Raw genomic sequence first — 12,374 nt, forward strand, 5'->3', positions numbered from 1 at the left:
GAGGTTAAGAGCTCTTCTAGAGGAATTGAATTTGGTTCTCAGCATCAGTGTCTGATAGCAAGCATTACAACTCAAGCTCCTGGGGATCAGACACCTTCTTCTGGCCTTCTCTGAAACCTGAATGTATATGGCACAAAATAAAATAGCTGGGCATGGTGGCCTGCAGAGGAGGAGGGATCTCTGTGAGTTCAGGACCAGCCTGAACTACATAGCAAGATCAACCCTGTCCATAACAGCTTATCACATCCCAGATCCCTTTGTTTTGCTTTGGCCATCCATGAGCCAGTGAGACCATTCTGCAGGAATCAGTTCTCTTCTACCTGTGGGTTCCAAGAATCAAACAGGTTGTCAGGCTTGGCAGTAGGTGCTAGAGAAGGAGCTGACTGAGGCTGCATCTTCTGATGCTCTCTGAAACCCAAGAGAATTAGCCAGCCCCTCCTCTTCCTTATAAGCATCAGGCCTGCACACCTGAAGCCACTCCCATAGGGAGGAGCCACCATCTCGGGTTCACTGGCAAGATGCTACTACATGAAGGGATTAACACTTATGAAAAAGTTTTAATGACCAGTTTCCTGAATGTTTTCTCACCGGGAGCCAGAGGCAGGAGGTTTTCTTCAAGTTTGAGGCCAGTCTAGGCTTCATAGTGATATCAAGACCAGTTTGAACCCTGTCTCAATCAAACAAAAATAGTCCCTCTGGTAAGTCAATATTACCTGATAATTTTGCCTAAATAGGAAAAGTTTCACAGCAACTTCCAGCTCTGAGAAATCTTATTCTATTCCTCCTGTGAGATTGAAGTCAGAGCCTCCTGCATGCTAAGCCTATGCACAACCACTGAACTGCACGCTAGTCCATAACGATTATCACCATAGACAATTGTTGATCACTGTGTAGACACTGCAGATTCACCGTTCTCAGTATATATGCAAAGGAATTTCATTTGGTATTACACAGCTCCAGTCAACTGAATGGGGGCTTTGACCCCCATTTGTCTCATAACAAAGCTAACAAAGCCATGATGCTCTGAACCCAGCTAGATTTTTTTTTTTAATTGAAGGCTACCTAATACCATCTAAAAATTCAGGTTGCCTGGCTCCTGCCTAGGCCCCCTCAATTAAATTGTGGTGGCAATAGGCATCTTCCTTCCCCGCAAGACTTCCAGGTTACTCTTTGATTGATTTATTTAAAATTGATATCTAATTTTGAAATCTCTTGTATATCAGAGTTTAAAACTACGTCTCCAGAAGCTGGAGAGGAATCTCAGAGGAGAAAGTGCCTAGTGTGCATTTAATTCCCAGGATGCACATAAAAAGCTGATTGTTGGGACTGGAGAGATGGTTCAGCAGTTAAAAACGGACTGCTCTTCCAGAGGGACAGTGTAGGGACTTGAGAGAAAGTCCAGGCCCTCTCTCCAGTAAGATAAGACCAAGTGGAAACACTTAGATTAATGGAAATGGGTTAATATTTAAGACAGAGCTGTCCCATAAGAAACACTAGTAACAGGCCGACAGCTTTATATCTAATATACCATCTCTGAGTGTTATTTGGGGTTGATGCAGCTGTGGGACTAGGCTGGCAGGAAAACTGCTTGTAACAAAATGGTGCCTATAACATGGGTACTAAGAACTTCCACTTAAAACTTAACAAAAGCTTAAAAAGGGATTTTAGAAACAAACAAACAAACAAACAAACAAAAAAAAAAAACAGAGACAAGCAAGTCTTCTTGGTAGCAGCATTGTTCTCGGGTGGGCTCTTTTTTGCTTGAGGGCCCTTTAAGGGAGGTTTCCTGACTTGGCATAAGCAAAGGAAAAAAATAAAATAAAACAAAACCACCCAGCTCTTTTTTTTTAAGAGTCCCTGCTAAAAACTGAATGGTGTGTATGAGAGCTTGCAATGGCAGTGACCACATCTCCAAGCCGGCACCATAGACCAAGGCAGTGAGCACAGCTCTTAGTGCAGGCGGTAAACATACCCCCACCATCTGGATAGATGGCTAAAACAGGTATGGCTTTCATTTTAGCAATGTTGTTTAGCAGATAAAAGACTTGTGGCCAGAAGAAGATAAAGATTTATAGAAAGACAGATTTAGATTAAGAAAAACCTCCAAAGGTTTACAGTATGTTTTAAAATATATATATAGGCTTGGGAGAGAAAAAGAAACAGGATAAAGTGGTTTAAAAAAAAAAAACAGAAAGAGAGTATCTGAGTGTGGTGGTGCACACCTTTAATCCCAGCACTCTGGAGGCCGAGGCAAGCATATCTCTGTGATTTCAAAGTGTGCAGAGTGAATTCCAGGGCAGCCAAAGTTACACAGAGAAACCTTGTCTCAATAAATAGAAATAAAAGAAATAGAGTAATAAAAAACACATAAAAATAGAAAAAACACAGAGGATCTGGATACTGAATTCTATTGTATTGTCTTTGAATTGCTCAATTGCTAAGGAAGGAATAACTGCTAAAATACACTTGATTATCAGTGCTGCTCAATTAATCCAATTTATATATTTTTAAAATGCTTTGACTTTAGAATTTAAGTCTAAGGACAGGTTACTGGAGGAAAGGTTTTCTATTTTTGTTTCCACAGAGAATGAAAAGCTATGGATTCCTTCCAGACTAACATGATTTAATCAAGCAAGACCCCCTGAAGCAGTGTCCCAGGTGATCCAACATTCAAAACAGCTGGGACAAGGCAGCCATGCAGATCACTACAGCCAGGATTTCTGTGTCTTCTTAGGATCTCCAAGACAGCGCCCCTTACCAGCAGGATGCAGTTTGGAAAGAATGACGCCCAAATTCCCAAATATTGTCTGTAAATGTTTGTTTTCATTTAAATGGGGTTGGGTATAAATGGTTACTGATCACAACCAATCTCTTTTTAAAGGTAAAAAGGGGATTATGGTATACATATGAATACTTTGTTTTGGAATGGATTTTCATTTATCGATACAAATTTAATGTCAATTTTGTAATGTGTACATTTCTCCTCTTGTTTAGATATTGTGTTTATATAGCTCATTTAAAAATGTAATGTATAATTAAGTACAGATTGTGGATAGTTACCTATAATAGTCAAAACTTATAGTTAAGTTAGTTAGGTTTGCTAGATATACAGAAATATATTTCAAATGAATAGGCATTCTTCAAACCTTTCAAAGACCTACAGAATATGGCATTTAAAATGGTTTAGGAGTTTTCTTAACAGTGAGACATAACTGCTCCTGGCAATACCACCTGCTTCAGAAAGGAAGATGAACATCAAAGGAATTTGTTATGGAGTTTACTTCCAATATGGCAAGACTAGCCATTTGGGTAAGATATTGCTCTTGTCTTGACTTGTCTTGACTGTTTGACTTTATGCTGTATAAACTGGACATGTGGGACCCACAGGAAAGTGACTGCTGATACAAGGTGGGCATTCGCTACAGAGTTTCTGCTTCATGGAAGTGTCTGCCAGACATTCTGCAGGACACAGAGAAAAGTGACTGACAAACTGCCAATACAGGTGGACAGTTTGAAATTTCCTGCTTTGCTGAGAAGTCTGCCAGACACACTATGGTCTATAGGCTGAAGATAGAACATTACAGAAGAACTTTGGATGACTGACCAGGCAAGTTGTCTCTGTGATTTCTAGAGTTTATATATTATCCTTCTGTGGCCTTTGAGGGAGTTGAAGACAGATAGTTATGGTTATAGTTTTCCTCAGTTAGGATTAAAGATAAGTTACGTATAAGACTTTAGACTCACAAAGATAGGATAGATTATGGAATATTTTCTTTAAATCTTGCTAAATGTTAATGGACTAAATAGTTCTTATTTGATATTTGTTATATATTTTACTATGTTAAAGTTAAAACCCTTCTTTTTATATAGACAGTGGAGATGATGGGAGGTGTCATTCTGTAAATATGTTCCTTTTATTGGTTAATGAATAAAGCACTGTTGGCAAATAGGAAGGCAAGATAGGCGGGACTAGGAGACAAGGAGGATTCTGGGATATATAGTAGAGGAGAGTCAAGATGTAGGGACTTGAGGAAGAGGTTCGGACCCTCTCTCTGGTAAGATAAGACCATGTGGAAACACTTAGATTGATAGAAATGGGTTAATATTTAAGAGCTAGCCAATAAGAAATGCCAGTAACAAGCCAACAACTTTGTGTTATTTGGGGTTGATGAGGCTGTGGGACCAGGCTGCTGGGAAAACTGATCATAACAGGACCAGGGTTCAATTCCCTGGAGCCACATGGCAACTCACAACAGTCTGTAACTCCATTCCCAGAGAAGAATAGTGCCCTCTTTTGGCCTTTTAGGGCACTGCATGTGCATGGTGTACAAGCATATGCAGGCAAAATGCCCATGCACATAAAATAAAATAACGGGTAAAGATGTTTTTAATGTAAAAAGGAAAGGAAAGGAAATCTGAGTGTAATGAATTGGGCTTGCAATCCCAACTCCTGGGAGGTGAAGATGAGAAAATTCTTGGGGCTGTCTGGCTAGTTGGACAGTGCCAGAGGAACAACACCCAAGGTTTATCTCTGGTCTCCACATATGTGAGTATGAGAAGCGTGCACACATACACTCCATGCATACAGCTTGGAAAGTCACAATAGAATACATACCTGTGAATCTTCTACGCAGATGGGCATATTGTATACTCAGAGCAGTTCTGTGTGTGTGTGTGTGTTGTCTCTCTCTCCCCTATCACAAGAAATGCCTGTCCTGAACTTGAGGTCATCATTTCCTTGATCATCTTTAGTTAACCACTCCCAAGAACATCCCTAAACAATGTAGCTTTGTTTTTAAAAACTAAAACAAGCCCCAATTTAGCCCTATCCAGAAAGAGCAGTTAAGTCCTATGTTTGGTTGGAGCTTCCTGCTCACCCTTGCATGTTCTGGGAAGCCCCACCCCAGCCCCGCCCACTCAGAGAGTCTCATAGCAAAGGAAAGGTGACAAAAGGCCATTTCTGCATTCTTGGTGGCTGCTGTAGTTTCCTCCCCCAAAGTTGCCAGTCTCTGCCCAAGACCCTGCCTAAGCACTCAGCTTTTGACCATACTTGGGCACAAACCCAGCTTGTGATGGGCATGTCATCACCCCTCACCTACAGTCTATAATACTTTCCTATCTTAGCTTTAGCATACAACTTCTCTGGCATTGTTCCAGGAGGCCAGTGAACCCACCAGGGAATTGCTTTGCTCAATGTACTTGTTATACTTTTTCAGTTTGGCTTGATCTGGCTTACTGCATTGGTGGAGAAACTTATTATGGGATGGAGGTGGGGGCAGAAACCTATTACCTTCTATATGAAGGTCACCAGGGGGATTTAAGCTGAGTGTCTTAGGGACAGAGCATGGATTCTGCTTCCCTGAGAAGACCCAGGCCTGAGAAATCAGTGGGCAAGGTCTTGGGAAGATATTTCATCATGGTGGGAAATTTCCAGGCAGGGCGATAGTTTGATCATCTGGCAAACATATGCTCTCAGAAGGAGGGTGCTGTGGGGTAATGAGTATGATGTTCATGTGACCCAGGTAATAGGGTGTGGTGGTGGGCTGCAGGACCTTCACAGCTCTGGGTGTCCAGATGGATGGTGGTACCCAGCATACTAGGTGCTCTGGCTTCAGCCTGCTTTCTTTCACTTACAATTAAAATGTCCTTTTTCTTTGTTATGTTTTCTCCCCAGATCATTTGTCCCTTTGCCTCAAGGAAGGACATCTTGATGGTTGCCAGGTTTGGGCCATGATGAATAAAGTCTCTGTGAACATCCCTGTGCTGCTTTTCATGTGGGCATGGTTTTCAACGCGTTTGGACAAATGCCTTTTCTTTTAAACATATTTTTCTTGTTTTCTTAAGCCTTACTGTCATCCTTGATTTATTTTAAAAATATTTCTTCAGTTTTCCCTTAAATCTTTTTTTATTAAGTTTGCAATTTCTGCTTGTGTGCTAAGAAAGTTTTAGCTTTGTGTGTGTGTGTGTGTGTGTGTGTGTGTGTGTGTGTGTGTGTGTGTGTGGTGTATGCATGCATGCTGCAATGACAGCATGTAGGTCATGGGATATATTTCAGGACTTGGCTCTCTTCTTCCTACATAGGTATGGTGATCAAAATCAAGCCCGGGGCTCTTATTTGCTAAGCCATTTCACTAGCCCTCTTCTTTAATTTCCAGAATTTTCTTTCATTTCTTTTTCCCCTCTCTGTCTCCTTTTTTTTTTTTTTTTTGAGATGTGGTCTCTCATTGTGTTGCTCAAGCAGTCCTCCTGCTGAAGGAGCTGGCACTATGGCATGAACTATCACACCCTGCTTAGAATTTTGTTTCTTTATTGATTTGTTTGCCATTTTTTTTTCCTTTTTCCACCAGCATCCTGTTCCTACTGCTTTTGAGCAAAAATGTTCTCTTACCTCTCAGAAGATACTAATATTATGTTCATTTTCTCTTTTTACACTTGCTGATTCCCCCCAGGGTTTGTTGATTTATTCATCAATTTGGAGACAATCTATTGCTGTGAAGCTCAGGTTAGCCTTGAACTCTCTCTCAGTTTTATTGTCTTAGCCCCTTGATCACTGAGATTACAGGTATGCCAGCGTACCTGACCCAGGTTCTTTTTCTGTTTTCCTTTTATTTTATTATTATTTTTTGATCTTCTGCATCAGAACTCCCCAGAGGCTGGAGAAGCACCGATGGGGGCCCTCTGGTCTTGGAAGTTTTGTTGGCCTGACTGAGATAAGGGCAGTATTTTTCTCAGAATCGATGTTGTGTCTTCCAGTCCCAGGCTGGCACTGTTCCTGAATGCTACAGGATAGGACTGTAGCCCTCACAGTGTACCCACATGTGGCTGTCCTCTCCTGCCAGCACTCTGCATTCCTGTCCCTCTGCCCATGTGCCTCTCCTTCCTGTTTAGGTTGGACAGTAGGCTGGCTCTGGCCACCAGAACAGTGGCTTGACCTTGGCTGTCCTCACCTGCTGGGCAGACACAAATTGAGGGCAACATCCCTGGACCCAGAAGAGAAATTAAAGTCCATTTGTGGAAGCATTCAGTAGACCAGAAGGCTTCTGTCCAAGGCCAAAGCATCTCACCATTGTTTTGCAGTTCCAAACAGGAAGGGAAGGGTGAACTTGTGCAAAGCCCCGAGGGAAGGGAAGGGAAGGGAAAGGAAGGAAAGGGAAGCCAAGGTGGATGTGTGAGTGGGGTAAGCAATCTCACATTAAAAAGGGGCCACAGCCTCTCCTAATAAACGATGTAGAAAGTTCTGTATCCTGATATGCGTGACTAACTAAGCTCGGCATCTTTTGTCCTCTGAAACCGTTTCACAGACTCATTTTTTTTCCCCTTCTGTTTTTAAAGGCAGGGTCTCATGTTGTTCAAGATGGCTTTGAACTTCCTATGGAGCAAAGGGTGACCTCGACCTCCTGTTTCCTCCTTCCTAATGCTAGGATTACGAATACAGCACACACTGGCACGCCTGACTTGGTTTAAGACTTTCAATCCTGTGTCTGAGAACGGGTGTGTGTGCAAAATCAAATACCCTCCCCGCCGTGTGTGTGTGTGTGTGTGTGTGTGTGTGTGTGTGTGTGTGTGTGTGTGTTGGAGACAAGATCACAGTCTACATACTCCCAGCTGGCCCCAAACCTGCCAATCTCCTGCCTCCATGTCCTAATCGCTGGGATTATAGTTAGACAATACACCCAACTATCCCAGCTTGGGTGACAATTCCAGAGCCCACAATTGCAGCCATTCTACTGCCCTACCTACACGGAGACGTTCACTTGGTTTTGAATGGCCATTAATAACTTAAATATACGGCGAGGCTTGCAGGTTTGGGCAGGTTGACTGACCCAGGTAGATGGCCTTGAATGACTAACTTCACAAACACACTGCACACCCCATCTGTGCCACATCTGCTGCTGTCCTCTTGCTGAAAGAGAGTCACCTTCTCCCAGATCTTAGCTTGTCACAGCAGGAGCTGCGACCCTATCCCAGTGTTGGCTGGTGGAATATTTGGTGGCAGTAAAAGGTTTCTGAGTGCACAACAACCAAAGCCCAATTCAGAACCAAAGGTATAATTAATTCAAGGCCTCCCTGCCTGCGCTTCCATGTGCTTCAAGGGTTCGGCTTTACTGCAAACTCAGTTTTAAACACAAACATGTATCATGCCTTGTGACACTAAGGAGTTCTGCTCTTTGTGATTGGGTAGAACAAAGAGCAGAAGAAATGAAAAAGAAAAGTATCTGCAAAAAACAAAACAAAACAAACAAACAAACAAAAAAACAAAAACAAAACCCAAGATGCCACGGTTCTCTGGAAGAGGAGCTGGGAATATTATTTTAACGGTCAAAGATGTGTTACATTTGTTTACGCTGCCTTTGTTAATGATGTAAAGATATGTTATATTTGTTTATGCTGCATTTGTCTAAATATGTAAAGATGTATTGCTCTTTTACTTCGCCTGCCTAAGGCACCTTATTGGTTTACTAAAAAAGGTGAATGGCCAATAGCTAGGAAGAAGAGGGTTAGGCAGAGTTGATGGGCAGAGAGAATAAATAGGAGATGAGAATGAGAGAGGAGAAGAGAAGAGAATGAGGGGGAAAGAGAGGGACATGCCTGGGGCCAGAAGCCAGCCAGACACTGGAGGAAGCAGGAAATTAAGACATACAGAAAGAGAGGTAAAAAAGCCCTGAGGCAAAATGTAGACGAAAAGAAATAGGTTAATTTAAGTTAAAGAAACAAAGGCTAGCCAGAAATGAACACAGTTTAAAGCTGAGCATTCATAACTAATAAGAAGTCTCTGTGTCCTGACTTGGGAGCTGGGTGGTGGCCCAAAAAGAAAAAGCCTGGTACAAGGCTTCTAACCACTGAGCCATCTTCGAGGTTCTTGAGAACTATATTAAACAGAAGGATGCTAGCAGCAGCTGTACTCCTAAAACCAAACCCCATGTTTTGAGAAATGAATGGGTAACTGCATGTGGGGTCTCACAACTTTAATCCCATCCTGCAGGAAGCAGGTGGATCTCTGTGGGTTTGAGGCCAGCCTGGTCTACAGAATGAGTTCCAGGACAGCCAGGGCTACACAGTGAGACCCTATCTCTAAGAGGGAGACACGGGTGTGTATGTGTGGGGGAAGCATTTGAAGACTCTTCTACTGACCATGCATGTCCCTGTTTGCAGTCTGCTAGAAATGCCAACCCAGTGGCCAGAATATTTCAATTTTAAATTTTGTTTATTTTTCTTCTTCCTTTTCTTTTTGAGGACATTTCAGTTTCATATCAGTTACCCAGCATTAGAATAAACTCCAACAACTTTGGGTCAGGTTCTGTTTTCTTTGGAGCTGGCAAAGTGACCACAGGACAGCAGCTCATTACTCTGAATGGAGAGATTTATACAAGAAAAGCCACATCCTTTCTAGCTATAATTTGTTATGTATCTAATGATTTCTTCATGTAATACCTACTGATGGACCTCAGAACTTCAGCAGCGTGTTGGACTCTCCTCCTCTTCAGTTGAGATTCAGGGTTGCACTGAATTTCCTTTCTGGGAAGAGGCAAAAGCACCTTGCCCCGTGCTGCCATTTTGACTTCAGATTCCATTTTACCTGTTTGATGAAACAAAGTTCAGTTACCCAAGCCCCAGGGGAGCTGAGAGCTTTGTCATAGCTGACCTACCTCCTCCTTAAACCATAGAAACATTGTAGCTGTTCTAAACAGATGAATCTGATAGGCTGGACTGAAATTTTACATTGTATCTGCAACGGTTGACAACCGTGGAACATTCAAGGAAGTCCCCATCTTTAAGTCATGATCCCTGAAACTTGTAACGGTAACCTGGCAACAAATGCTTGTGATCTTTGTGCTTAAATAGTTGCTTCAATTGGCATTTGGTGTCCTGATCCAATCACCTCCCCTTCCTAGCTTCTTTTGTGCTGTCCTGCATTAAATCTTGCCTCTAGGTAACTAATGACTTGTGTCTGCTTGGGTTGTTTCAGAGTCTTGAACCACAACATTATCTGGTGGAGAGTACCTTGAATTCTCCTGGTCCTTCTTCTACTCAGCAGAAGCTGGGGTTCCTGTAGTGTGCCACCACACCCTGCAGGGTTACTTACCTTTGTGAAAATACCCTCAAGTCTGGTGAGGGCTGCTTGTGGTCTTCCTGATATCTCCCCAAGTCATGTACAGGAAGGGGTGTGTTATGAGTGAGTTAGTCAGATTTATGTTCCTGTGATGCAATATCTGAGATCGTTTTTTTTTTTTTTTTTTTTTTTTTTTTTTTGTCCTGGCACTCTGTAGACCAGGCTGGCCTCACAGAGATCCACCTGTCTCTGTATCCCGAGTGCTGGGATTAAAGCACGTGCCGCCACCACCTGGCTTGGAGAAGATCAATTTTTAAAGACAAAAAGTTTCTTTAAAAAAGTTTTAAGATTATAAAGTAATTACACTTCCCCCTTCCCTTTTTTCCCCTCCAAATCCTGTGTACCCTCCCACCTTGCTCTCTTTCCAATTCATGGCTTCTTTTCCTTAAGAGACATTTTAGATTTATTTTACTTTGTATATGGATGTTTTGCCTGGATGCATGCATGTGTAGCATATGTGTGCTTGACTGGAGTTATGGATATGGGTACTGGGAACTGAATCTGGGGTCTTCCCAAGAACAGCAGGTGCTCTTAATTGCCGAGATATTGCTCCAGTCTTGAGAAAGATTTTTTTTTGCCAGTTTATAGCGGTAGTTCTCAACCTGTGAGTTTCGATCCTTTTTTGGGGGGGGGTCAAATGGCTCTTTCACAGGGGTTAGATGTCAGATATTTACATCACTTGCAAAATCATAGTTATGAAGTAGCAACAAAATAATTCTGTGGGTCTGGGTCACCACAACCTGAGGAACTGTTTTAAAGGCTGAGGACATTCGGAAGGTTTAGGGGGTTCTAGCACATGACTCTTTGGGCCTATGGTGAGGTGGCATATTACAGCAGGAGCACAGAGTGGATAGGATAGATCAAGTGATCCAGGAGCAAAAGCGAACGAGGAACAGAACCAGGCCCCACAATCCCCAATCAAGGACAAGTTCCTAAGTGACCTTAGGACTTCCCTTGTAGCCTCCACATTTTTCTGTTTTGTTGTTTTCCAAGACAAGGTTTCTCCGTGTAACCCTGAATATCTTGAAACTCACTCTGTAGACCAGGCTGGCCTTGAACTCACAGAGATCCACCTGCCTCTGCTTCCAGAGTGCTCAGAGTGTGGGGATTAAAGATGTGTGCCACTACTGCCTAGCTTTTTTTTTTTTTTTTTGGACAGAGTCTATCTACATAGCTCTGGCTGTCCTAAAACTCTATGTAGATCAGGCTGACCTCCAACTCACGGAGGTCTGATGGGGGTTGTCCTTCTGTGAATATGTTTCTCTTATTGATTGATGAATAAAACACTGTGTGGCTAGTGGCCAGGCAGGAAGGATAGGCAGGGCTACCAGAGGAGGAGAATTCTGGGATGTGTAGGCAGTCAGCAGATGCAATGTGAGATGGGGAAGGCAGGACACACCAGACCCTTCTCTAATAAGATAAGACCATATGGAAAAATACTTAGAGTAATAGGAATGGGTTAATGATTAAGACAGCTAGCTAATAAAAAGCCCAAACCATCAGCTAACAGTTTCATAACTAATATAGCGTCTATGTGTTCATTTGGGGCAAGGTGGCTGCAGAGATTAAAGTATGTACCACTTATTATATCTGGGCTAGATTCCACATCTTAAAGGGAGTTCCCCCAAGTCTGGCATTTTGGGGGTTACGTCTTTAACACAGGGATCTTTATAGACAGTATGCATCTAAGGTGTGGCTTGGAGCATAATGAGAACACACAGGGTAAGTGTGGAGACGGATTTAGATTCTCCCCAGTATGCATGTGTGAACTTGGACTCGGTTTCCCATCTCTAGATCTCAGTTTTCTCAATTTTAAGAAAGAGAAGGCAGAGAGTGAGTGGTCACAGCTGCTGTGAGTTCATGCATGTCTCCAGTGTTTCACCACGCCCACAAAGTGGGGTTTGCTGCTTCCTTCTCTGAGAAGAAGTTAAATGACTTACCAGCGTACCTAAAGGAGGAGCAGTGAGTGAATGAGAGATAGATAGATGGATAGATAATAGAGAGAAAGGTAAAGTCATAATTCAAAGGGTGGTCTTTTTGGCTCCAAACCCAGAGAGAAAATCTTTTTATTCTCTTCATTATGCTCCTTGCTTATCTACCTCTGAAATTATCAGGGTGCATGTGTGTGTGTATGTGTGTGTGTGTGTGTGTGTGTGTGTGTGATGAACTTAGATTTATAACATTTTCCCAAAATCCACTAATGAAATATGCAAATATAAGAGAGGATTGTGGCTGGTGAGATATGTAGGTAAAGGAGCTTGCT

This window comes from Phodopus roborovskii, unplaced genomic scaffold (genome assembly GCF_943737965.1).
Source record: "Phodopus roborovskii unplaced genomic scaffold, PHOROB, whole genome shotgun sequence".
Lineage (NCBI taxonomy): Eukaryota > Metazoa > Chordata > Mammalia > Rodentia > Cricetidae > Phodopus > Phodopus roborovskii.